This window comes from Mytilus edulis, chromosome 6 (assembly GCF_963676685.1).
Source record: "Mytilus edulis chromosome 6, xbMytEdul2.2, whole genome shotgun sequence".
Taxonomy (NCBI): domain Eukaryota; kingdom Metazoa; phylum Mollusca; class Bivalvia; order Mytilida; family Mytilidae; genus Mytilus; species Mytilus edulis.
Genome location: NC_092349.1, coordinates 25,376,549 through 25,402,009, shown reverse-complemented (window position 1 = coordinate 25,402,009; position 25,461 = coordinate 25,376,549). Strand labels below are relative to the sequence as shown.

At 33.1% G+C, this 25,461-nt stretch overlaps 1 protein-coding gene and 1 long non-coding RNA gene across 2 annotated transcripts in view; one reads left to right on the top strand and one right to left on the bottom strand.

Annotated features, from left to right (window-relative positions):
• Nucleotides 1-24,678, bottom strand: part of LOC139527402 (uncharacterized) — a 36,117-nt gene extending 11,439 nt beyond the window's left edge. Inside the window, exon 1 of the mRNA XM_071322813.1 lies at nucleotides 24,567-24,678. The gene's annotated coding sequence lies outside the window, so the exon portion shown is untranslated. The remainder of the gene's footprint in view (nucleotides 1-24,566) is intronic.
• On the top strand, nucleotides 38-18,975 carry LOC139526044 (uncharacterized). The gene is made up of 3 exons (XR_011665102.1): nucleotides 38-217; nucleotides 16,622-16,740; nucleotides 18,313-18,975. It is a non-coding gene; the product is annotated as an uncharacterized lncRNA (long non-coding RNA).
• Nucleotides 24,679-25,461: the final 783 nt, after the last annotated feature.

Below are 25,461 nucleotides of genomic sequence, written 5' to 3'. Positions count from 1 at the left end.
ATTGATTTTTAAATCGTAACTGTTATATATTATTAGCATGAATATCAAACTGTGTGTATCCCTTAATGAACCCCTGATTGCGGAGAAAGTATTGCATGATGAAATTGACATTGCATAAAATATAGAAATCAACGACAACGGAAGCCCACAATGAACGGTGTTTTAATCTTTTGCTGACGACAACTTCCAAATCTACATAGGACCAGGATTTTTTAAGGTAAAAAGTTACGAAATATATCAATGTAGTTCACATTTCATTTGGTTAGTTTGGTGATCACGAAATCAAATAACGTGTTCAAACTTGGGGCATTTTAGTTTGCAGAACATGTCCGTCCTGGGACAACTCGGACCGTCTAAAAAAGACAGCTAGGACCATCTATAATGACAACTCAGACAAAGACAAAAGGAACATGTTTACTAAGTTTCAAGTTGATTGGACTTCAACTTCATTAAAAACTACCTCGATCACAAACGTTTATCTGAAGTGGGACAGACAGATAAAGGAGTGCACGCACAGACCAGAAAACATAATGCCCATAATTGAGGCATAAAAAATTGTAAAGTAACAACTTTAGAAAATTATGTATCAAGTATATTGCAGCAAAATAGGCAAGAAAGGGCTAAAGAGAAAAACAGTATCAGCGAATACACTGGTTGACAGAAAATTAGACTTTGAAATAAATAAATAAATAAAAGATTTAAGGAAAAATAACGAGTCTGATGAGAAATATCTAAATTGATACTTCTTTTTTATTCCAATTTTGAGTATATATAAAATTATAACGTAAGCATAAAATTTGCCTCAATGTAATTACTGCCCTGTAATAAAAGTGAGGTATGTGTATCTGACACAATATAGCTCAAGTTAAATGAAACCTTTTTTCAGACATTTCAAGTATATTTTAAATAATATTAATAATTTTATTATATGAACTTTTCGGAAGTGTTTCACGACTTTTTTTGGGGAAAAAATGAATTTTATGAAGAACCTGTTGCCAACTTATACTTTCGAATAGACAGGCAGAGTTTATTTTCAATGCATTGTAAGTCAGGTTATGTATTTTGAAACTACCACAGAACAAACCATTTATTTTTGTGATTATCAAGCCCCCCCCCCCCCCCCGAATATTAAACAGTTGCCTCCTTAGAAGGACACTATATGGACAACAAGCTGGATAAATAATAAAACACACGGACAATAACAGTAAGGGTACGACCTTTTGTTATTCTAAGGATGGGAATGGGGCAGCACGATTTTTTGCGGATTTTTTTAATTATTTTTAAAGTCTTAACTTGTCGCTAAGCATGCCTATTGATTCCAGCTCTTACCAGGCCACCATATTTACATTCAAAGACCTCCTGGCACCTCCCCCTTTTAACTCCAAAAATTAATTGATTTTCTACTTATTAAACACGAGTTTAAATTGATTGATTGTTAGTTGTTTGCTTTTAATGTCAAGCGACTAATATTTCATATATAGTTAAGACAGGACGCGAAATTTAAAGTCATGTACGAAAAATGTATACAATATCATAACAAGTAAGGAGATGTGGTATGACTGCCAATTTGGCAACTATCAACTGGAGATCAATGAAGTAGTATTATCAATTATAACCAACCGTGCGGCCTTTGACAAAAAATGACAAATACCCATACTGTATATCAGTTATAAAAGGCCACGACAAAAAAAAATGTGAAACAATTAAGACGAAATAAACTAACGGCCTAAGGGACGACATCAAAAGTTCAATGAAGTATAACTAGAGGCTCTTAAGAGCCTGTGTTGCGCACCTTGGTTTATGAGTGTATTAAACAAAAGAAAACGATGGATTCATGACAAAATTGTTTTTTGGTGATTGTGATCTGTTCGTAGATCATACTTTACTCATCATTCTTGCTACATACAATTTTCTCTATATGTAAGGAACTTGGCCCTTTAGTTACAGAGGAACACATTTTGTTAAAACTTACCCAAATTTACAAAATTAATGAAAATTGTTAAAAATTGACTATAAAGGGCAATAACTCCTAAAGGGGTCAATTGACCATTTCGGTCATGTTGAATTATATGTAGATCTTAATTTGCTGAACATTAATGGTATTTGCAGTTTATCTCTATATATAATAGCATTCAAGGAAATAACCAAAAACGGCTAAATTTTAGAGCAGATATATAAAAATATACTTTAATAATGAGTTTGGCTCAGTTTGGTTGAATTTGGTCCAGTAGTTTCAGAGGAGAAGATTTTTGTAAAAAAATTTACGAAAAATTGGTAAAAAAATGACTATTAAGTGCAATAACTCCTTAAGGGATCAACTTACCATTTCAATCATGTTGATTTTTTTGTAGATCTTACTTTGGTGAACATAATGGCTGTTTACAGTTGATCTCTATCTATAATAATTTTCAAGATAATAACAGAAAACGGACAAAATTTCCTTAAAATTACCAATTCAGGGACAGTAACTCAACAACCCATTGTCCGATTCATCTGAAAATTTCAGGGCAGATAGATCTTGACCTAGTTAACAATTTTACCCCTTGTCAGATTTATTCAATGCTTTGGTTTCAGAGTGATAAGCAAAAATATACATTTAACCCCTATGTTCTATTTTTAGCCATGGAGGCCATCTTGGTTAGTTTGGTTAGTTTGGCGGGTCACCGGACACAATTTTTAAACTAGATACCCCAATGATGGTTGTGGCTAAGTTTTGTAAAATTTGGCCCAGTAGTTTCAAAGGAGAAAATTTGTTTATAAGTTAACGACGACGGACGCTCAAAATTCGGATTTGTGGACATATTTTTCCTGTCGACAGGAATACATAACTTTTTTGTATTAAAAGATAAACAAATAAACATTATCTGTTTTATGTTAAACCATTTGTAAATTCTGTTTTATATATAAAATGTTCTTTAAATGTGTGCAATTTGTTGGTTTTTTTTCTTCAAATAATCCATATTTTTTTAACGAAAGTTTACTTTTGAACACTATTTTTATTTGTTTTTTTAAACTGAAAAAAGTTTTAAATGTCTGAATATCTATATTATTTCTTTTTATTAAACATAATTTGGCTAATTTATAAACTCTGCACTTTCCCTCTTTTTTGCCAAATTGAGTCCTGTTACCATGAAATGGTAAACATATGGGGCTAAGGGAAGTAATATTTTTTTGTTAAGCTCTTGTGGCTCTATTCAACTAATAAAGTTTAATTCTGCGGTCACACTAGGCAACGATAGCACTACGATCTGTGAAAAAATGCAAATGTTGACGATCGTAGCGCGATCTTGAAGATCACAGTGAGGTCGTATCACGGTCGTGGCGAGGTCTTCAAGTTCGTGATGAGCGTATACAACTTTGAACATGTTCAAAGCAATCGTGGTGGAATCAGGTATTAGTGAGTTCGCACTAAGGTCGTGGTAAGATCGCAAAGGTCGCTGTATCATTATAGCGAGATCGTAGTGAAAGCGTGATTCTATTCGAAGGGACCAGTACCATAGTGTGGAAACGGAACTGTACGGTTTTCTTATAATTTGGTCATTCGGGAGACTGTCAAAAGGGGCCCCGACATTTGCAAAATAACAAGTTGCTTGAAGAAAATTGGATGAACTCTTATGTTACTATATATAGCTATGTAACGTTTCTGCTTCAGGTTTTGGTAGCTTAAATATTCTCATAAAGAACCAATAAAATAATAAGAAAGCTATGTGCATCCAAACGTTTTCCTTAGAATGATGGAGCTCCATGATGTGTGAAATGATCAAATTTGCCACACAACAGGGATCAAAAATGTATAAAAAAAACGACGAAAAATGTCTTAAAAAACATCGAAAAATCAATGTTTGCTACCTGAATTTCCACATGTACCTTTTCTGATATATAGTCGTACCTGTCTGAAAGTTTTGAAGTCATTGTTCCAGTAGAAATCCAAATATATTCATTTTCTCCATGTCGGATATTTTTATTGACTGTACAATCGCTTGCAAGTTTACTGTACAATCACTCTGAGCCTTCCTGAACAATATCAATGAGAAGAACATAAACCGTGTACTATCTCTTCTGCCACATTCATGATTAGTTTATGTTTTCCATGATACTTCTGTCATATAAATATTTATTAAAACTACTGTAATCCAATGCTGCAACACATGTCTGGAATGATTTTCTCTCCTTTTTCTGTTACAATTTAATATCAGTTATTTATTTTGTATTGTTATCAATTTTTTATACCTAAATTACACACTCAAAAGTTGAGTCTGACTGAGCGGATCCGGCATGAGGGGAGAGGGAGTGTTGGTGATTGAACCCCCATTCAAGTTTTTCGATTTTATTTTTATTTTGTGGAATTTAAGGGTGTTCCGTGGTTTGGATCCCGCACCTGATCTGATATCGTCATTGATAGTATTGAATGATGATCCGATCATTCAACTGATTTTTTTTATAGTTTGGTCTTGTGTTGTGATAGGTTTTTTTTTTTTTTTAGAAATTGAGCGCACACAGACTCTGTATGTACCTGTTTTAAGTCAAAAGCCCGTAGTTCAGTGTTTGTCGTTTTTTCGTGTATGTCATATATGTTTTTCGTAAATTGTTTTATTATGAATTAGGCCGTCAGTTTGTGTATTAATTCTTATTTTTCATGTCGGAACCTGTTATTGCCGACTATAATTGCTTAAATCGATTTATTTTTTTAACTTTGAAAATCCTATCACATCTCCTTCTTTTTATATTGAAGAAATAAATAATTATAGTTTGATAAAATGTTGTTCTCACTAAAAAAAAACTTTTTCGTTAATTTGTTGGATTCTATAGTTGGGAATATTGAAAAGTTCCCGATATAAAAAAATCATGTTGTTTCCTCTGTCTTTCAGATAACAAGGCCTCTCCAATCCTTGATAACAGTTAATTTTACTTGAGCTTTTTCTTCCAGTAGTTATAGCTTGTAGTAAAAAGAAATCTCATTGGAAATTATACCACATCTTCTTATTTTAATATCGTGTTTATTGACATATAATACGTGTCTTTTCTTGGATCCGTGGTTAGCTACCATCATTTCACATTCGAATTCCTTTATCAAGTTGCAATATCCCGATCCTATGATGAAAAATTCTTTTTTTTATTGTTCAAATATGTATTTATTTATTTTTAAATTGCTGGTCAAAAACATATTAAGTAAAATTCGAAATATGCTAATTACCCTTGCAGAGCATCTAGTCACCTTTTTTTTATATATAAATATTTATTTTGTACGAGGATAATTTCATTTTTATTTTAGATTAGATTCTTAACATATTTTGTACTGTCCTTTTCTTTTCGTCTTGTATACTTATTCAGTGGTTGTTTGTTTATGTGTTCAATTTGTTTTTCGTTCATTTTTTGTACATGAGTTAGCCGTTAGTTTTCTCGTTTTACATTGTTATTTCGGGGCCTTTAAAGTTTTATAGCTGACTATGCGGTATGGACTTTGCTCATATTTGACGGCCGTGCGATGACCTATTGTTGGTAATTTCTGTCATTTTGGTCTCTTGTGGAGAGTTGTCTATTTGGCAATCATACCACATCTTCTTGTTTTATATCTATTGTATACATTTTGTTTTTGTCTCTGATATAGTCACCTTAAAAGGGTTCCTTGATAGGATCTTAATTGTTAAAATGACTGGTTTTGTGCTTATTTTCATTTCAAATACCATATATGAATATAATAGGACAGACAAGGAATATGGAACGCCATAGCTGTGTCACAGTGGAAAAATGGACAAAAATTTATTTTGATGCTTTTTGGACATTTTGTTAAAGATTTTGTAAAACCAGTGATTTTGTTATATTTGCAATATTTCACTATGGATTTTGATATTTTTATTGTGCAAGATTTAGGTCAAGTTTAGAAGATTAAGCTAATATAATTTCATGTTTTAATTTGTTTTTTTTTAAATGGCGACATTTTACTTCAAAATGATCTATTATTCCTGAGACTACTATAACACGTGTTATAGTAGTCTCAGATTATTCGTATTTGACAAGCCAAGGCTTTAATCCCATAAATAAGTCTGTATGTTCTATAATTGTTAATTATTATCTACATGTATGCGTTAATTTTTCTGTTATCCCTTATTTGAATTTTCTCACTCATTTAGAGAAATATTTGTCAAGTACAAGTAGTTTTGGTTTGTTATATAAACTATGTTGTTATTTTGATGTGGCAAAATGGATTTAGTATTACACTGAGCAGTCCCAACTCTACTTCCATGATGAACTTATTAAATTATACATTGCGCTAACCAGAGTCGTCTTTTGTTACAAGAGCTAGTCCCAGAGTCAGAGTCCGTACTGTTTATTGTGTGTGTGTGGTTCCAGACCAACACATTTCCCAGTCACAGATACACCCAGAATCTATTCGTGATAGCTGTCTTTCGTTGTTCATATTTAGTATATGCTGTGAAAGTTTAATTATTTTCAGCGTTTTTTCTCGATTATGAGTGCCCTTTTTATTATGTTCACATGGTTCAGTAGTATAACAATTATGTTGAGCAATAACATCATAATGATCAGTAGAATAATCATTATATTGTGCAGATCTGGTATTATATTCAGCACTTTAATCAATATACTTTTGTCTTTATATTCAGTACTTTTGAAAATATCTTCTGTCAACATATTATTATATTATGTAGATTTCTCATTATGTTGATTACAGAAACCGAAATATTCAGTGGTCAAACACACTTTTTATACGCCCGCCGTCTTTAGACGGGACGTATTATGGTATACCGTTGTCCGTCCGTCTGTCCGTCCGTCGTCCACACTTCGGACAATAACTCAAAAACGCTTTCACCAATTTCCATGAAACTTAAGTGAATTGTTTATATCTATTGACGTAAGCTCCCTTTCGTTTTTTTTAATTTCAAATTTTAAGTTTTGGATTTATTGGGCTTTATTTAAAAAAAAGGGGATCCGTTGTCCACACTTCGGACAATAACTCAAAAACGCTTTCACCAATGTCCATGAAACTTTGGTGAATTGTTTATATCTATTGATGTAAGCAAGCTCCCTTTCAATTTTTATAAATTTCAGATTTTAAGTTTTGGATTTATGGGGCTTTATTCATAAAAAAGGGGGATTTTTAACACTTCGGACAATAACTCAAAAAGGCTTTCACCAATGTCCATGAGACTTTGGTGAATTGTTTATATATATTGATGTAAGCTCCCTTTCAATTTTTATAAATTTAAGATTTTACATTTCCGTGTTATGAATTTTTATTCTTAAAAATGGGGGGATTTTCCAATTTTTGGACAATAACTAACACTTTTAAAAACAAGTTTAAAGAGCAACGGGCGTATCATGCGCTAAAGCGCAGCACTTTATTATCAGTACTGTTATCATTATGTTGAGTGAAATAAATATTATGTTCTGTAGACTGATCATTATGTTCAGTAAAATAAATATTATGTTCAGTTCAAACAACTTTATGATCAGTGGTCAAAATGTTTTATGTTTGGTTCAAAAAATATTATACTAGGTGGTTAATCAATTACTTTCAGTGCTTTTTTTCATTATGTGGTGGTGGTAGACTTCCGAAAATAACCGAAAACATGTATATTTTTTTCGGGTTTATTTTCATACTGGCAACATGTCGTCTGCTATACAACGTGCTCTTGTAGAACTTAATCTACAAATCTTTCAAATTAAAATTTTTAAAGATGATAGGATAGAAGATGACTCTTTTCAGCACCTTACTGGTCAAGACTTGATCAGACTAGGTGTTGAAACTATTGGTGATAGAATAAAGATTGAGGGAAGCAATGAGGATGACTGTGACTTTGACACAAACATTAGCAACTATAGGTCATCATAATGCCCCCAATAATTAGAAAAAGCCCCCGCATAGTCAGCTATAAAAGAGGGGGAATGATACCAGAGGGAGTGTCCCCGAAATGCTGTGTGGTAGACAGTGTTATTAATTAATTATTAGCGCCCTTGGTAAAACTTCAAATTTCATAATTAATGTATTTCATTGTTAAATAATGTACATGAAGCATATAAGTATATATTTGTTAATTGCATAGCTTTTGCTATTTGAATTCGTTGGTTAAAGATATTTATTTATATTGTAAAGTTTAATATTTGCATCGTCGCAAAATCTTTGGTTACCCTCTTTGTATATGTTCCGGACCATATGAGTATTTGGACCATACGTCATGACCATATGCGTATACTCATATGGTCCGACCATATGCGTATGGTCCGACCGTACGCGTATGGTCGGACCATATGAGTATAATACTCGTTTGGTTATTAACGGGCCGGACCATATGAGTATTTGGACCATATAGGTATATTTATTTTTCCAAATTACATTATAAACGTTTCAATAATACAAGAACTTTATCTAAAAAAAACAGTGATGGTTTAAAACATGACAATTTTTTAATTTTATAATAAAAAAAACTACGTAAAAATTTAATATTGATGCCATAGTTAGTTTTCATCGCTAGTTACATTAGTGCATGTAGGCTTGGATGACATTCACTTCCACACGGTATCATAGCTTTTTTTCATTTGCAAGTTTTGTGCACGATCTTTTTCATTTACACATTTTGTTTGCGAGTGAAAAACAAGCCTCTTTTGCAGCTGCGTACAGTGATACCGAGGTCTTTGGCAATTCTGATGTCTACAGTGTTTTTAAGAAGCTCTAGATCTCAAATATCGTAAAATGGTTGACTGCAATACACCATCTTCACAACACAACTTAAATAAACTAATAGTATGCTACTTTCCAGTGACTTCTTATGTAACAGTTCATTAAGAAATTTTTGGAATTTAATTTTTTAGTCGACATATTGCCATTTACTCGTAATAACAAATCGGTTATGACCATCGATAATGACCATCGGTATAAAATGTGTTTACTTTAAATTTGACAATTAAGTAAAATTAACAATGTGAAACTTCTTATTTTTATTTAGCTTATCTTTTTATTATAATATAACGATAAAATTACCTATATGATAGCGTCTTTTGAATGAACGGTCATACCATATGAAGAGTTTAGAAGTATTACAAGTAAACTGTAACAGAGTGTTAATTACCCCGACCATACGCGTATGGTCGGACCATATGAGTATATACCCATATGGTCATGACCATACGCGTATGGTCCAAATACTCATATGGTCCGGAACATATACATTCAGTGAGAAAGTTATATATTTTATAGATCATACAGACACCAAAATAGGAAATTGATAATTCTTGTCTATCCTTTTATTGATGCGTTTTGTTATTTGATTTAGCCACGTGATTATGGATGTTCCGAATTGAGTTTTCTCTTATACCCCAGTCCCACTAAGCCACGATCGCACTACGATCTGTGGAAAAAATGCAAATTATGATGATCGTGTAGGTCGCAGTAAGGTCGTACCACGGTTGTGGTGAGATCTTCAAGATCGTGAAGAGCGTGGCCATCTTTAAACATGTTCAAAACAATCGTGGTGCGGTCGTGGCGAAATTAGGTCGTGTTAGAAGCGTAGTGGAAGCGCATTAACAGATTAAGATCGTATAAGATCGCAAAGGTCGCTGTACAATCGTTGCGAGAGCGTAGCGAAAGCCGTGTTTCTATTCGGAGAGATTGCGCTACGATCTCACAGCGACGTTATCACGACCTTAAGTTCAGTATTTTTGTGATTTTACTCTCTACTCTGTTACCGGCCACAAAAGAGCTCATCAACCAGAGAATTAAGTTAATAAACACAAAGCTGTAATAAATTCCAGTAATTTTAAGTTTTGGAAGCTCTTTGGTATTGTATTAGGTACTTTAAATGAAAAGAAAAGTTACAAGTAACATGTCAAATTGATATTAGTTTAAACGAGTAAACACTAGGGACTATATTCGTGAACAACGAAGCGAAGAAGAACAGACAATTGTGGTCTCGGTCGTATATTGGTATGACGTTGCCGTCGTCGTCGTCGTCGTCGTCGTCCGAAAACATTTGGTGTTTTCGCACTTTAACTTAAGTATAAGTAAAAAGAAACATGTGAAATTTAAACAAAAGGTTTATGACCATAAAAGCAAGGTTGGGATTGATTTTGGGAGTTCTGGCTTTAAAGGCATAAAACTTTGCTCAGTGCTCGGAGCACAAAAATCATGCTCGAAACATGAAATCCAGCAATTTGATTGGTTGATTTTCGCGTCCAAGTACAAAAATCATGCTCGAAAGTTTTATGACCGTGAGGCCAGGTCCCAACAGTTTAGGAATTAGGGACAAAAAGGGCCCAAAATAGCATTTTACTTGGTTTTCGCACAAGAACTTTCAGTAAACAGAATTCTATTAAAGGAGTAGGTACGGTAAGACTCCTTTTTGGCCCCAAAATATAGCAGTTTTACAAAATTGTGATAATGTAATCGTTAAGCCATTTTTTTGAAAGTAGAATGATTCTGGTACATAAATATGGGCTGTGTTTGACAATACAATGCACATATATCGGGTACTAGCATCATAAAGTCACGCTAAATTACTGAAATCTTCACAATTTCAGCATTTTAGACAAATTTTAGACGGTTTCTGTCTAAAATCATCTTCGCTAGCCAAGGGTTACGAGAGAGCGGGAGTGGTTCGTAACCCTTGGCTAGCGAAGATGGTCTAAAATGAAAGTGGCCGCATTCGTGTTCATCCATAATATTGAAATGTAAGTTGTATTTGATGATAATACATACTATATATAAAGGTTGAGGATGAACACGGATGCGGCCACTTTCATTTTTGACCAAAACCATCTGAAAAGTGACGATTTTTGGCGAATTTGATAGATTTTTCATGTTTAAGCTTGAATCAGAGCGTTTTTAATGACTTACTCAGTTGAAATCTTTCACAAAAACTAATTGAATCAATTGAAATAGACACTTAAGTGTTTAAAAAGTGTCTAAAATATTTCGTCAGATGAACTTGAAAATTGAGGCCAAAATCGGCCCTTACCGGACCTACGTCTTTTAACATAAGGTTTATGACCACAAAAAGAAGGTTGGGATTAAGTTTGAGAGTTTTGGTCCCAACCGTTTAGGAATTAGGGGCCAAAAACGGTCCAAAACAAACATTTTTCTTAGTTTTTGCACAATATCTTTAGTATAAGAAAATAGAAATCTATGAAATTTTCACACAAGGTTTATGACGACAAAAGGAAGGTTGGGATTGATTTTGGGAGTTTTTGTTTTCGTATAAAGCTGCGCCCTGCGGAGCATCTGGTTCTTTAGTGGCACAAAAGCGTGGAATTCATTATCCAGTGAAATAAAAAAATTATACTATAGGTGTTTTTTATACGACCTCAAACATTTTTTTGGATTGTATAATGGTATGATGTCGTTGTCGTCTGCGTCGTCCGAAGCCCAATTGGTTTCCGGACAGTTTCTTTAGTTTAACAAAATAGATCTTAATGATTTTTTTTTCTAAAGGGTCAATACCACAAAAGGAAGGTTGGGATCGATTTTGGGGATGGTTGTCCAACCGTTTTGGAATAAGAAGCCCAAAACAAGGATTTTTCTAGTAAGGATAATAACTTGTGTATAAGTATTTCATTTGCTCTGAAATTGTACCACAATGTTTAAACCCACAAGTAGAAGGTTTGGATTCGTTTACGGGGTTATGGGTCAAAAGTTTAGGAATAAAGGGCCAAAAAGGGACCAAAAGCCAGCATTTTTCTAGATTCAAGACAATAAATTGTGTGTAATTGTATTGACTTCTCTAAAATTGTACCACAATGTTCCACATAACAAAGGGGAGGCTAGGATTAAGTTTTGGAATAATTGTCCAAAATATGTAGGAATTAGAGGGGCCAAAAAAGGGCCAAAAAGAAGCATGTTTCTAGTTTCCAAACAAAAATTGTTTAGGTGAATGAATCTCTCTGAAATCGTAATACAAGGTTCCATACTACAAGGGAAATGATGGGATTGAGTTGAAGGGTTATTGCTTAAAAAGGGGGTTTCAATAAGTTTTTTTTAGGGGGGGTTAAATTTTTTAAGGGATTCCTTTTTTTCAAAAAATTTCGAAATTCGAATTTTGAAAAGTTTCAAGAAGAAGCCTTCAATTGCACAGTATTGTATAGTAGATTTGTTAGATCTCTGGCCACATTTATTTTGTGACAAAAACCTTAATTATGACAAAAATTCGATCACAATCCAAATTCAGACAGTATGAAGCTTCAATATTGTGACAAAATTTTCTCCAACCGTTCAGGGTTGCACCACTGCGGTCGTATACAGATGTGCCCTGCGGAGCACCTGGTTGTTGTTGTAATTATAGTTTGTTTATTTAGATCTATTGTTTACATTTGTATATAAGTAAATTATTCATTTATGTAGTTGATATTTTATGTAGAGCTTATTGAAATTTGGTTTAATCCTAACGAGTTTTATTATATTATTATTATAACTCGGGGTGAGGGTCCAGCCTCCCTTTTTGGGAAAAAAATCCTGCTTCCTTTTAAAGGGAATCACCGAAGCTTGACTGGAGCGAGGCCCCTCTTAGGCAGTCAGCGGGGCCCCACTCATGAAAATTACTGAATCCGCAACTGGATGTTGCCATCAAAACTGTGTCACTTAAAATAATTTGTCTCCGGGTATATTGTTATGCAATCTGTAACTTTACTACAATGGTTCTTTTATGGTTGCCATGGTAATGGTTGTTTTGTTTTAAGGGGACAATAATTTGATGGGGTTTTTTTTTGGGGGGGGGGAGTTGACGAATAGATCTAATCATTTTGATCTGTTGCTACGCAAGTTTATATTTTACTACAGCAAAGCTTCATTTTTAGGCAGTTAAGCTGCCTTATGCGAGCACTCTGGATTTGTGTGCTACCCAATAAATGCTGAAATACGTGCCATTGTTATAATTTAGCTGGCTACTATATTATTTGTAACTTATTGGACAGTTTTTTTATACTTTTCATTCTGAATTACAAAAAATATGACCAGAAAAACCTTAAATGATCGTCGATTTTCCCAAAAGTTTTGAAGTTACACATAGGAAGTAGAGCACATTTTGAGGTGTGCCTTGATTGGCAGAAACTCGTTTACAGATTACAGATTACAGATTAGGAATCCTTATGTAGTTTATTATCCTCTGAGCTTTTGGCTAAGATGTCAAAGAACAAATGTATGAAATATCTAATCGCCGAAAATCTCTAAAGACAAGTAGTTAAGATTTCCCAAATTGCAAAAGTCGTAGGAATATTGTTTGTCGACAATACGTAGTCAACTACGTATATAAGTTCAACTGTTGGCGGCAATTTTGAATTTAAAAGAAGACGAAATTTTCGTATCTTTTCAATTTGGACGCAGGGTTTTAAATTAGCGGTGGTCCAAGGTCTGTGACCTTCCACTTTTGCAGTCGGACTTTCTACTTTGTTACTAGCTACGCACGGCATGCCCGACGGACCTTGAAATAATATAAAAAAATAACTTTGCAAACATTTTTACCAAAGTTTCCTAATAAACGATCTCAAACTTATATTCATCATTACTATTCATGACAGCCATGTTCAATTTGTTCTACCACTAGCTTTATACATAAAATCGCCGATAAATAATGTGTAAATCCGAGTAAAATCGTATCTCACTATCTATCAAAAACAACATTGAAACCAAAATGGCTGCCACGAGATTACAATATCGGATCCGATTCCGGAAGCGGATGAGGGTAATCCCGGATTTGGCTACTAAAAAAATCCAGACAGGTTACAAAATACATCTATGCATCTATGCATGTTAATAAATATAAACACTAGAATTAAAAACCAAAAGACTTAAATGAAAAAGAAAGAAAAAGCAGAAAATATTTTGTACACCAATTTTAATGTGAAAATCCAATACATTATGATAGCTGGGAACAGTTTATCTAACAATATATATGTTCCTGGTAACAGTATAATTTTTTTTCATCAGTGATAAATGTTGGTAATGCATGTTAAATGTTTTTCAAGTTGAACATATTACTGCAATTTCAAGGGGTATTTTTTCCTTCTCAATTTTGATAGGTCAGTTAAAATAGCTGGAAGTTTCTTATATAAAAAAAAAGATGTGGTATGATTGCCAATGAGACAACTATCCACAAGAGACAAAAATGACCAAAACTTGGTAAAGGACAAGATCCCCACCCCTAAACCATATATATATATTCATGTATGGGACAATATAACAAATCATATGAAATATAGGTGGAGTTCGTGGGGCCACTCTGTTTGAGAATATATAATGGTCGAGATCCACAATCTTAAACAATATATATATTTATGTATGGGACAATATTACAAATCAAATGAATTATAAGGGGGTCCCTATGGTCACTGTACCCCCTCCTGTTTGAGAACTTGGAAACATTCGAGATCATCACCCCTTTACCATATATACTCATGTATAAGACTATATAACAAATCAAATGAAATATAGGGGAAGTCCCTGTTGTCACCCTACCCCTCATGTTGAAGAACTTTGAAACAGTTGGGATCCCCAACTCTAAATTAAATGAAATATAGGGAGAGTCCCTGCAGTCACCTGATTGAGAAATTGGAAAGAGTCGAGATCCCAACCTTTAAATTAAACCATATATATTCATGTATGAGCACTAATCAAATGAAATATAGGGAGGGTCCTTAAGGTCACCCTACCCACTCCTGTTTGATAACTTAGAAACATTCATTCATTCATATCTTTATTTCCTTTATCCCCACCCCTCAACCATATATATTCATGTATTGGACAATTTAACAAATCGAATGAAATATAGGGGAAGTCACTGGGGTCCCCCACCCCTCCTGTTGGAAAACTTGATAACGGCCGAGATCCCCACCCATAAACCATATAATTATATTCATATATGGGACAATATAAAAAATCAAATGAAAAATAGGGGTAGTCCCTAGGGTCACCCCACACCCTCTTGTGTGTGTTTTTAAAACTTGCAAAAGATTGAGATACCAACGCCTAAACCATATTCATTCCTGTTTGTCATTTCAGAAAAGATTGAATGACATACAAGGTCAATCTCATATGTGACACATATGCATATCACTTTGCTAGACCCTAACACCTGTCATTTTATTCCAAACTTAGACATCGTTGATTTGGAGTGAAGGTGGGAGTCGTTTACATTTACTATGGACAGGTCAGTCAGACCTCACCATTGATCCCTGTAGTAGTAAACATTTGTCTGATTTGTGTCTCATAACTTTTGTACTGTACAACACAAACTCAGTTTGCTTTCCAGGGAAGCAAGTCCATTCATACTTTTACAAGCTCGTACTAAAGTCATCTTGAACTACTAACAGTCAACTAATACGAACAATTACGATCAACTAGAAGAACTGCAATCATTGCAAATTTGTACCACTGCTGACTCATGAAAGACTCATGACCACGAATGGTCATGTGCGTTGCTATTGAAAACCTTAATAAAATATGAATTATTTGCCTTAATAATTAATTCATTAAATGAACATAAATGTACAATTATATATGAATGTTTAATGTTTGTTCTTTTAAATCTTTAAAAAATGTTGAAGCAACATTGCCACAGTTTTCGTAATTATGTTTGCCTTGGTTTTTGGTTAACTGCCTACAGTGCTTACAGCGCTTTGATTACTTTTTTATACGCCCGTCAAAATTTTGACGGGACGTATTATGTTATACAAATGTCCGGTGTCCGTCCGTCTGTCCGTCTGTCCGGCGTAAACATGTCGCGCCGTAACTTGAGAACGACTTATCCAAATTTCACGAAACTTATTGTAGTTGTTTCTTATGATAGTCAACTGATCTGTATACTTTTCGGTCAAAATAAGATTAAAACTTTTTGAGTTGCGGCACTTTGTAACTAAAACAGGGGGGTGTTTTTTTCACATGTCGCACTGTATATCAAAAACAATTTTTGATTATTGCTTAAAACTTTACACACTTCTTAGTTATATTAATTTTAAGATCTGTATACTTTTTGGTGATGATTCAAAATTTCATTTTTGAGTTAATTAGTATTTGTAAAAAAGGGGAGGGGATTTTTACATGTCGCGACGTATCTCAAAAACGATTTATGATTATTGCTTAAAACTTTACACACTTTTTTTGTTATATTAATCTTAAGATCTGTATACTTTTTGGTGATGATTTAAAATATTGTTTTTCAGTTATTTAGTATTTTGTAAAAAAGGGGGAGGGTATTTTTACATGTCACGCCGTATCTCAAAATCAATTTATGATTGTTGCTTAAAACTTTACACACTTCTTTGTTATATTGATCTCAAGATCTGTATACTTTTTGGTGATGATTTAAAATTTCATTTTTCAGTTATTTAGTATTTTGTAAAAAAGAGGGAGGGTATTTTTACATGCATGTCACGCCGTATCTCAAAATCAATTTATGATTATTGCTTAAACTTTACATACTTCTTTGTAACATTAATCCTAAGATCTGTATACTTTTTGGTTTTAATTCAAAATTTTATTTTATATTATTTCATATTTGTTTTAGCCCACTTTGCTATATTCATAAATTTGTATCCGTTATCATTGTCCGTTAACTTATCTAGAATTGTAAAAACTGGTTTCCTCTGCATACTAATGAGCTTAATTATTTTACCAAACTAGGGAACAAGAAATCTTCATAGGGATACATAGATTGAACATTTTCTAAATGAATCCACAGAACTCTGTGTCTCACCTGCAGTTGCTGCTGTTAGTGTAAAAGTGTGATGTTGACTATAAAAGTAAGTATATTTATCAGTAAAATACAGAATTGAAAAAATTATGTATGTGCATGCATCATACTCCATCCATGAACTATGGATAATAAAAACAATGTTATAGCAATGACTAAAAAATATTCATAGATCTAATTTTAAGGGTTAACTTATTATAGCTCTTCATCTTTTATATACGCTTTGGATTTTAAATATTTTGGCCACGAGCATCACTGAAGAGACAAGTGTTGTCGAAATGCGCATCTGGTGCAGAAAAATTGGTACCGTTAATGTTATTATTAAATTTTTGTCGAGCCTGCAACCTTTGTTGCAGAAAGCTCGACATAGGGATAGTGATCCGGCGGCGGCGGCGGCTACGGCGGCGGCGTTAGCTAACTTCTTAAAAGCTTTATATTTTAGAAGGTAGAAGACCTGGATGCTTCACAAATTGTATATAGATGCCTCATGTTACGAACTTTTGGTCAGTAACATGTCCAATGTCCTTGACCTCATTTTCATGGTTCAGTGACCACTTGAAAAAAAAGTTAATATTTTTTGTAATGTTAAATTCTCTCTTATTATAACTAATTGGATAACTATATTTGGTATGTGCATACCTTGCAAGTTCTTCATGCCCGTCAGACAGTTTTCACCTGACCTCGACCTCATTTCATGGATCAGTGAACAAGGTTAAGTTTTGGAGGTCAAGTCCATATCTCAGATACTATAATCAATAGGGCTAGTATATTCGATGTATGGAAGGACTGCAAGGTGTACATGTCCAACTGGTCGATGTCATCTGACCTTGACCTCATTTTCATGGTTCAGTGGTTATAGTTAGATTTTTGTGTTTTGATCTGTTTTTCTCATAATTTATGCAATAGATCTTCTATATTTGTTGTATGGAATGATTGTAAGGTGTACATGTCTAGCGAGCAGATGTCATCTGACCTTGACCTCATTTTCATGTTTCAGTGGTCAAAGTTAAGTTTTTGAGTTTTGGCCTTTTTATCTAATACTATATGCCATAGGTCAACTATATTTAGTGTATGGAAATATTTTATGATCTATATGTCAGTCGTGCAGGTTTAATTTGACCTTGAACTCATTTTCATGGTTCATTGCTCAGTGTTAAGTTTTTGTGTTTTGGTCTGTTTTTCTTAAACTATAAGCTATAGGTCAACTATATTTGTTGTATGGAAGCATAGCTGTACATGTCTGCCTGGCATGGTTCATCTGACCTTGACCTCATTTTCATGGTTCATTGGTCTTTTTTTAGTTATCTTGGTTAATGTTAAGTTTATGTGACAGTCTTTAATAAAGCTTTATACTTAGGACTATCAACATAATATCAATGATAAGTAAAAAAGGCGAGATATTTCAGCGTGTGCACTCTTGTTTATCTTGTTCTAGTTTATCATGGAGACTGCAATGATAAATTATAAATCACAAAAAATCCTTAATCTCACCATTGCACGTGTCAGAAATGCTAAATATATGGACTCATCTTAAAATTCCTGAATAATAACCCTGATTGGTAAGGTTACCGTAGTATTTGATGATTATTTAAGAAAATTGTACCCTGAATTTTATTTTTAGATTTCAGCAACAGAATGAAGAATTCCAAGAGTCTAATACGGTTTATTAAACAGGATTTTATCATTGAATCAACATCCTACAAGAATATAACATACAAATAAGTAATTATGTGCAGGGAAGAACATTTAAACAAAACTGTAAGAGACATACAGTGGTGGTGTATTTTTAAAGAGACCGAAAGAACCTATAATAACTTGCCATGAGTGGATATTTTCAAAACCAGAAGCTCGTTCATAATAATATACAATTTAAATTAAAATTATTGTATGAACATTACAGATAAAGTCCCAAAAGAGAAAATTTAGTTTTAAATGAAACATTTAAGTACAAAACATTGAAATAGGCCTTTCCATGTTGTGTGACATGTAGAAATTTTATGCTTTCACCATTCATGTAGCTCCATGTAGAGGAATGGGTCCCTGTCCCCCTCCCCCCCCCCCCAAAAAAAAAACGCATTCGTATCCGACAGCAATCAATCGATAAAAAACACCAAACAAAAATCAAAAGGAAAACATACCATCGACACTTGATACATGTAGCATGCTCTGCATTGTGAATGAAAACTAAATCAACAAAGATTTTTTTTATGTTTTTTTGGACATGAGACAAGCAATGAGAAGGTCCCTACCTTGGTACAGGCGTTTGAATAAATTATTTTTAGAATATTAAGTTGATAAATGGATTAGAAAAATATCTTTCGTTCTGTCTTTTGCAAGTAAGACCCTTTTCCCTGAGTAATTTGTTTCAAAGTTGATCAACAAATACAACTAAAATCCAGGATGCGAGTCATCGATGTACATGACTTTGCTTGTCTTTTTGCTTTATTGTCATGCCTGTGACATGCGAAAGATACAGATAACAATCCTACGGCGTTAGCTATTTGTATTGAGCTTGATATTTTATATGGTAATTGACTTTAACTGGAGGCTTCATACCTTGTGGCTTATACATGTATAACGAAAGTCTGTATTATGTCTGTTGGCCTTGACCTCATTTTCATTGTCAAGCAACTGCTTGAAAACAAATTTCTATTTTTATTATGTTATTTTCCCACTTACCCATTAATGAACTACCGAATTGGACTATTTAACGGATTTGTAATAACATGAGCAACAGGATGGGTGCTACATTTATATGTGGAACAGGATCAGCATACCCTTCAGGAGCACCCGAGATCAAACCTTTTGTGGGATTCGTGTTGCTTAGTCATTAGTTTTCTATGTGTCTTGTGAACTATTATTTGTCTAATTTGCACAGGTCATTAGTAAATGTTAAATTTAGTTTTTTTGTCTATTTCTTTTAGCAATACTAGTATATAAAACTAGATATAGTGTATGAAATGATTTTATGATGTAAATGTCTTGTCTAGCAGGGGTCATCTGACGAGTCACCTTGACTTTATTTTTTCATGGTTCATTGGTCAATATGTAATTTTCATTGTTTTGGCTGTTTCTTGTATGAGATAAGCAATAGAAAAACTATATTACGCGTGTATAATGATTGTCAGCTATACATGTCTTTCTGACTTAAATTGGTTTATCTCACAATGACTTCATTTTCATGGATCTTTGACAATGTGTGATGTATGTGACACCTGTACTAAAACTCTAACCTTGGTCTATCAGCATAAAATAATTCGTGAATATAAAAGCACGCGAAACGTTTCAGCTTGAGCATTCTCGTTGCATCTTATAAGTTGTATTTGTCTGAGACATTATTGGTTAGAGCTTACAGGACTGACTTTAATTGTTGAGGACCAAGAAAGGAGTAGGTCCGATAAGGATAGATTTTGGCCTCAAATTTCAGGTTCATCAGACGAAAGATCTTGACCACTTTTTAAACACTTAAGTGTCTATTTCATTTGAATCAATTAGTTTTTGTGACAATTTTTAACTTATTTAGTCATAAAAATCGATCCGATTCAAGCTCAAATATGAAAAATCTACCAAATATGCCAAAAAATGTCAATTTTCAGACGGTTTTTGTCAAAAATGAAAGTGGCCGCATCCGTGTTCATCCTCAACCTTTATATATGTTATGTATTATCATAAAATACAACTTACATTTCAATATTAAGGATGAACACGAATGCGGCCACTTTTCGTTTTAGACGAAAACCGTCTAAAATTTAACTAAAATGCTAGAATTGTGACGATTTCAGTATTTTAGCATGACTTAATGGTGCTATAACCCGATATATGTGCATTGTATTGTCAAAAACAGCCCATATTCATATAGCAGAAGCAGTCTACTGTCCAATAAATAACTAAACGGTTACATTTTTACAATTTTGTAAAACTGCTATATTTTTGGGCCAAAAAGGGGTCTTACTGAACCTACTCCTTTGATCAACAAGAAAGAAATAAAGATAGGTTGTATAAAACATGCTCACGACCAAAAAAAGTCATATTTACTTTCTATAATATTATCTACAATATGTTCAGTTACTGTTAAATTCTTGTGAAGACTCGATTCGTGTTCATTTCCAATTAAAAAAAAATCATGTGATAGATCGATTCACTTTGGGTTCATAGGTAGAAAATTTGTCTGTAGTTTAGATCTTTTACACTAACCGTGATTTTGAAAGTGCTTTAGGTCAAGGACAAAAAAAATCATTTTTTTGCACTTGAACACTCCTTTACTTGTAACGTAAAAGATGAAGAAAATCTAATAAGACTCCAATTAGTAATAGACTGAAATATCTTTTGTAGAAGTGTTACTGTTTTGTGGAGATTTAACTAACATTTCTTTTCATATTTAGAATTATGTATTTTAATTGGATTCTGCCTTACTACCCTAAAAATTAGTCCAGCTTTTCATTCAAAATCTACTGCTGTCAAAATTCTTATGCTATATTAAAACCACACAAAGAACAATACGAAGCAAAGTTCTATTTTCTTGCCGTTGAATAGAAAATATCAGTGTTGGTAAAAATAAGGAATGTTGTTATAATTTTCAATGATACAACTATAATAATTCACCAAAGTTTTAGGTAGATATACGCAATTGTAGTCGACTGTACGGCCTTCATAGAGTGAGTAAAGGTCGCTATAAAAGGTTTAAACATGTGAAATATGAATATGAAACAATTCATATCAGAATATTAACTGCCTAATGTACATGTATAACAAAACAATTTACAAACAACAAATATTACTGAAATGAACCAACCACAACCACTAGACTACAGGTTCCTGGCTTGATCCAACTTGAAGGTTAATGTTATAAAAATATCTTGAAACGTGTGCTTATTCTTTTAAATTACTTTTAAATTTTTACTGATAACAAACTGTCATGGTATCAACAGAATCTTTTCTATCTATAAGAGAAACGTGAACTATATTAAAGACGTCATTGCATTTCAAGTGCTACAAGAAAGTATGAAAGAGCAACAGTTTTAATATAGACGACTGCATATATATAATCTACATATTTAGTTCTATTATTAAAACAAGGAGATGTGGTATGCCTCCCAACGAACAACAACAGAACAAGGATACTATATAAATAACCATAATGTTCAACGTCAGACGTCGACAAAATCGGTTTAACCCACCATATTTATATGCACCTCTGTCCCAAGTCGGACGAAGTCATGTTATAGATATGTCTTTGTGTAGTTATACATATAGTTTGATGAACGATATTCTGACATTGTGCTTTACATCTAGATGACATCTATTTTTTTTCTCTCGGACCTATTCAGAACTTCTTGTATGGTGCTGACTGCTTAATATTGAAAAACTGTATTGGTGACCCCTGTCTGATAGTTTTGTATTTGTTGCTAATGTGATTGAATTTGACTGTTTTTATGACAGCTCCTTTTCCGCCTTTCACATAAAACATCAATGAAAACATCATTGCGCATGGAAAGCTGTAAAAGTCATCTTGATAACTAGCGAAACTAATCGTCAGGAAAAAAAACCCGCACTGGTTTACGCCAAAACATTGAATAACATCAGTTATGACATACAACAAATAACAACAATCAAAAATGAGAAGTCGTGGCTTGAAACAGGCACATAACGAATGTGGTCATAAAGTTCATCAAAAGAATCCTCTTTAATGTATTAATGTGTTGAAATGAAAGATTAAATATAGCCATGGAGTTTTAAAATAATATTCTTGTTTTTATCCCAAACCAACTTATGATATTTGTTGATGATTAATTTTTATTGATTGTTGATTGCTTTATGTCCAGTGGCAAATATTTCACGATGGTTCTGGACGAGAACAAGTTAACAATAAATACAACAGGTACTAGTAGGTCTTTTAATAATAGAGGCCCATCCCGATGATGATCAGGGGGAATTTCGACTTCCACTGGAAAATAAAGGTATATAAGTAAGGGACAAAAATTTTGCCATGCAACAAGAAGAGTTGTTGCAAGGGTTCTTAACAGAGATCTTGTCACTCTATTTACTCGAGACATTGGATTAAACCTCGATATATGCATTCTGACAGGACGTAGCTGCAAATTTGATACAACTTTCACAGCCAGACGGACGCCCCACTTTAACAAGCTTTTTACTGCCGATCGGAACAGGACCAAGTGAGCATATTTCTATTCCCAACTCACCCTTGGGGCTTATGATATTTGTGATAGGGCCCCTTGTGATAGCATAACCGAGTTTTTTTTATTAGGTCTTGAATTTGACTACAACTTTCTGTACTTAAAAATGATTGAATTTTCAGTACTGTAAAATAATTAAATTTTCAGTACTGAAAAATGACTGAAATTTTCAGTACTGAAAAATGACTGAAATTTTCAGTACTGAAAATGACTGAAATTTTCAATACTGAAAATGACTGAAATTTTCAGTACTGAAAATGACTGAAATTTTCAGTACTGAAAAATGACTGAAATTTTCAGTACTGAAAAATGACTGAAATTTTCAGTACTGAAAAATGGCTGAAATTTTCAGTACTGAAAAATGGCTGAAATTTTCAGTACTGAAAAATGGCTGAAATTTTCAGTACTGAAAAATGGCTGAAATTTTCAGTACTGAAAAATGGCTGAAATTTTCAGTACTGATAAATGACTGAAATTTTCAGTACTGTAAACAACTTTTTCTCAACATTACTGAAAATGATATAAAAATTTAAGTACTGAATAGTGATGTTTCCTAAAAGTACTGTTTATATAGCGGCATTTGATGTACTGTTTAGTAATGTTTCCTAAAAGTACTGTTTATATAGCGGCATTTAATGTACTGTTTAGTGATGTTTCCTAATAGTACTGTTTATATAGCGGCATTTAATGTACTGTTTAGTAATGTTTCCTAAAAGTACTGTTTAGTAAGTGGTTAAGGGGTTCTTACTTATTCATTTAGCTCTCATATTGGTCTGAAATAGAGATAGAAATAGGGGTTTCTATACATTGACTAGACATTATTTTTGACAAAGAATGTATTTATGATGTTATATCAGCAAGATTAAATGGTTTATTCATTTTACATGCAAATACCATTAATTGTTAAGATTTTTTGTAACAAATGAGTGCAGACTAGTATTCTTTATTGTAATATGTTCCAAAGTAAGAAGTCTATGCATCATAGGTGTCATGACTGGTTTCAAGTTTGTTATGTCTTGGTTAAGGTGGCGCGGTAGTATTTGCATTCCAGAATTTAAGTTGCTCTTTTGTGTACCCTACTTAGGTATACTAAATGTATCTAAACAGTGTGATTGGACAAAAAATACAGTATCAACTGAACATACTTTCCCAAACTGAGGGATGAATCAGGTGTAGAAAAATATGAAATAATTTTACATACAGATGAAAATGAATTTTTGAAAAAAAAATTTGAATTTTGTATTCACTGCACCGTAAAAGACCTAAAAGTACTAGTGGCCTTAGGTTTTTAAAAATAGCAAAAAAGTAAACGGTCATGATACATATTCAAATTCATTTCTGAATAGTAAAATGAAAGTACTTCAGTTAACTGTGAATGTAGATTTTTTTTTGCAGTGTTAGAAAGTGGTGAAAATTCTAAAAAGGCTATCATTATCCCTTATGGGCTAGGAAATACTACAGTGCCAACTCTAGCTTCAAACAGTATTCAGTTGTATGAATTACTACGAAAGTTGATATGAGCTTGTGGTTTTGTGTTTTATAAATACATGTATATTGGGTACGTATCTCACTACAAGGAAGTAAAATGGTAATAATCTGATGTTTTGATTGTGAAGTGTGTAGTGTACATTTAAGTTACAACGGTATAAAGAATTATAATAGAAACTCGTCTCATACTTACACAAAACAAACTATCGTACATGATAAAGTAACAGTTATGATATTACATTTTCTGTTTATTCTTTCTGTCCTTTGAACCTTTATCAAATTATTTGGATTAGGTCCCTTCAATCGGTAAAATAAAACTACGGTACACAAATACTGTCATTATTACAAATAGTTTCCATAATCCCCAAAACAAAGTCGAATGAGGAAACTATAGATGTTTGTATATCCATTCCAACTTGAATGTCGAAATCAATACAATAAAATGAACGTTAGAAGTTGAATGAAAATAAAAAATACTAAATGGCCAAGGAGTTGATTGAATTCGCTTCAAATTAACATTTTAACAGTGTTTTGTTTTGTTGACATATGTTACACTCTATGATTGACAGTCAGATAACACATATTAAAATTGGAACTGGACAAGTATGTATCTATTTATATAAATATATTGTATAGTATACACACTAGATGGGTTGACACAAAAGAAAAAGAAACGTTGGCTAAAACACTAGGACAAGATGCAGCCTGATCGATATCAAATTTAAACTCTGAATTTTGGGTCTTGAAAGTATATATAGTTGATTTTTTTTTACTGGTATGTAAATCAAAATATATTATACAAGTCATGTCAATTCAGTTTGTTAAATGGATATGTTTGTTGAAGGATTTTTTTTTTAACTACCAAATATTGAACAACACCAAATTTTGTATGCTAATAATGAAATTAACCCCATTAAAAAATCGTGTCATTGAAAAAGTGAAATCTAATTAATATGCAATATGCTGTTATTATCAAAATATGGCAACTAAGACATATTGGAGGGGCTGGACAGGGGGCAAGTTTCTCCCTGCCCCCGCCGCTCTTTTCCCTTCTCCCGCCCCTTTTTCCCTTTTCCCTTGGTTTTCTC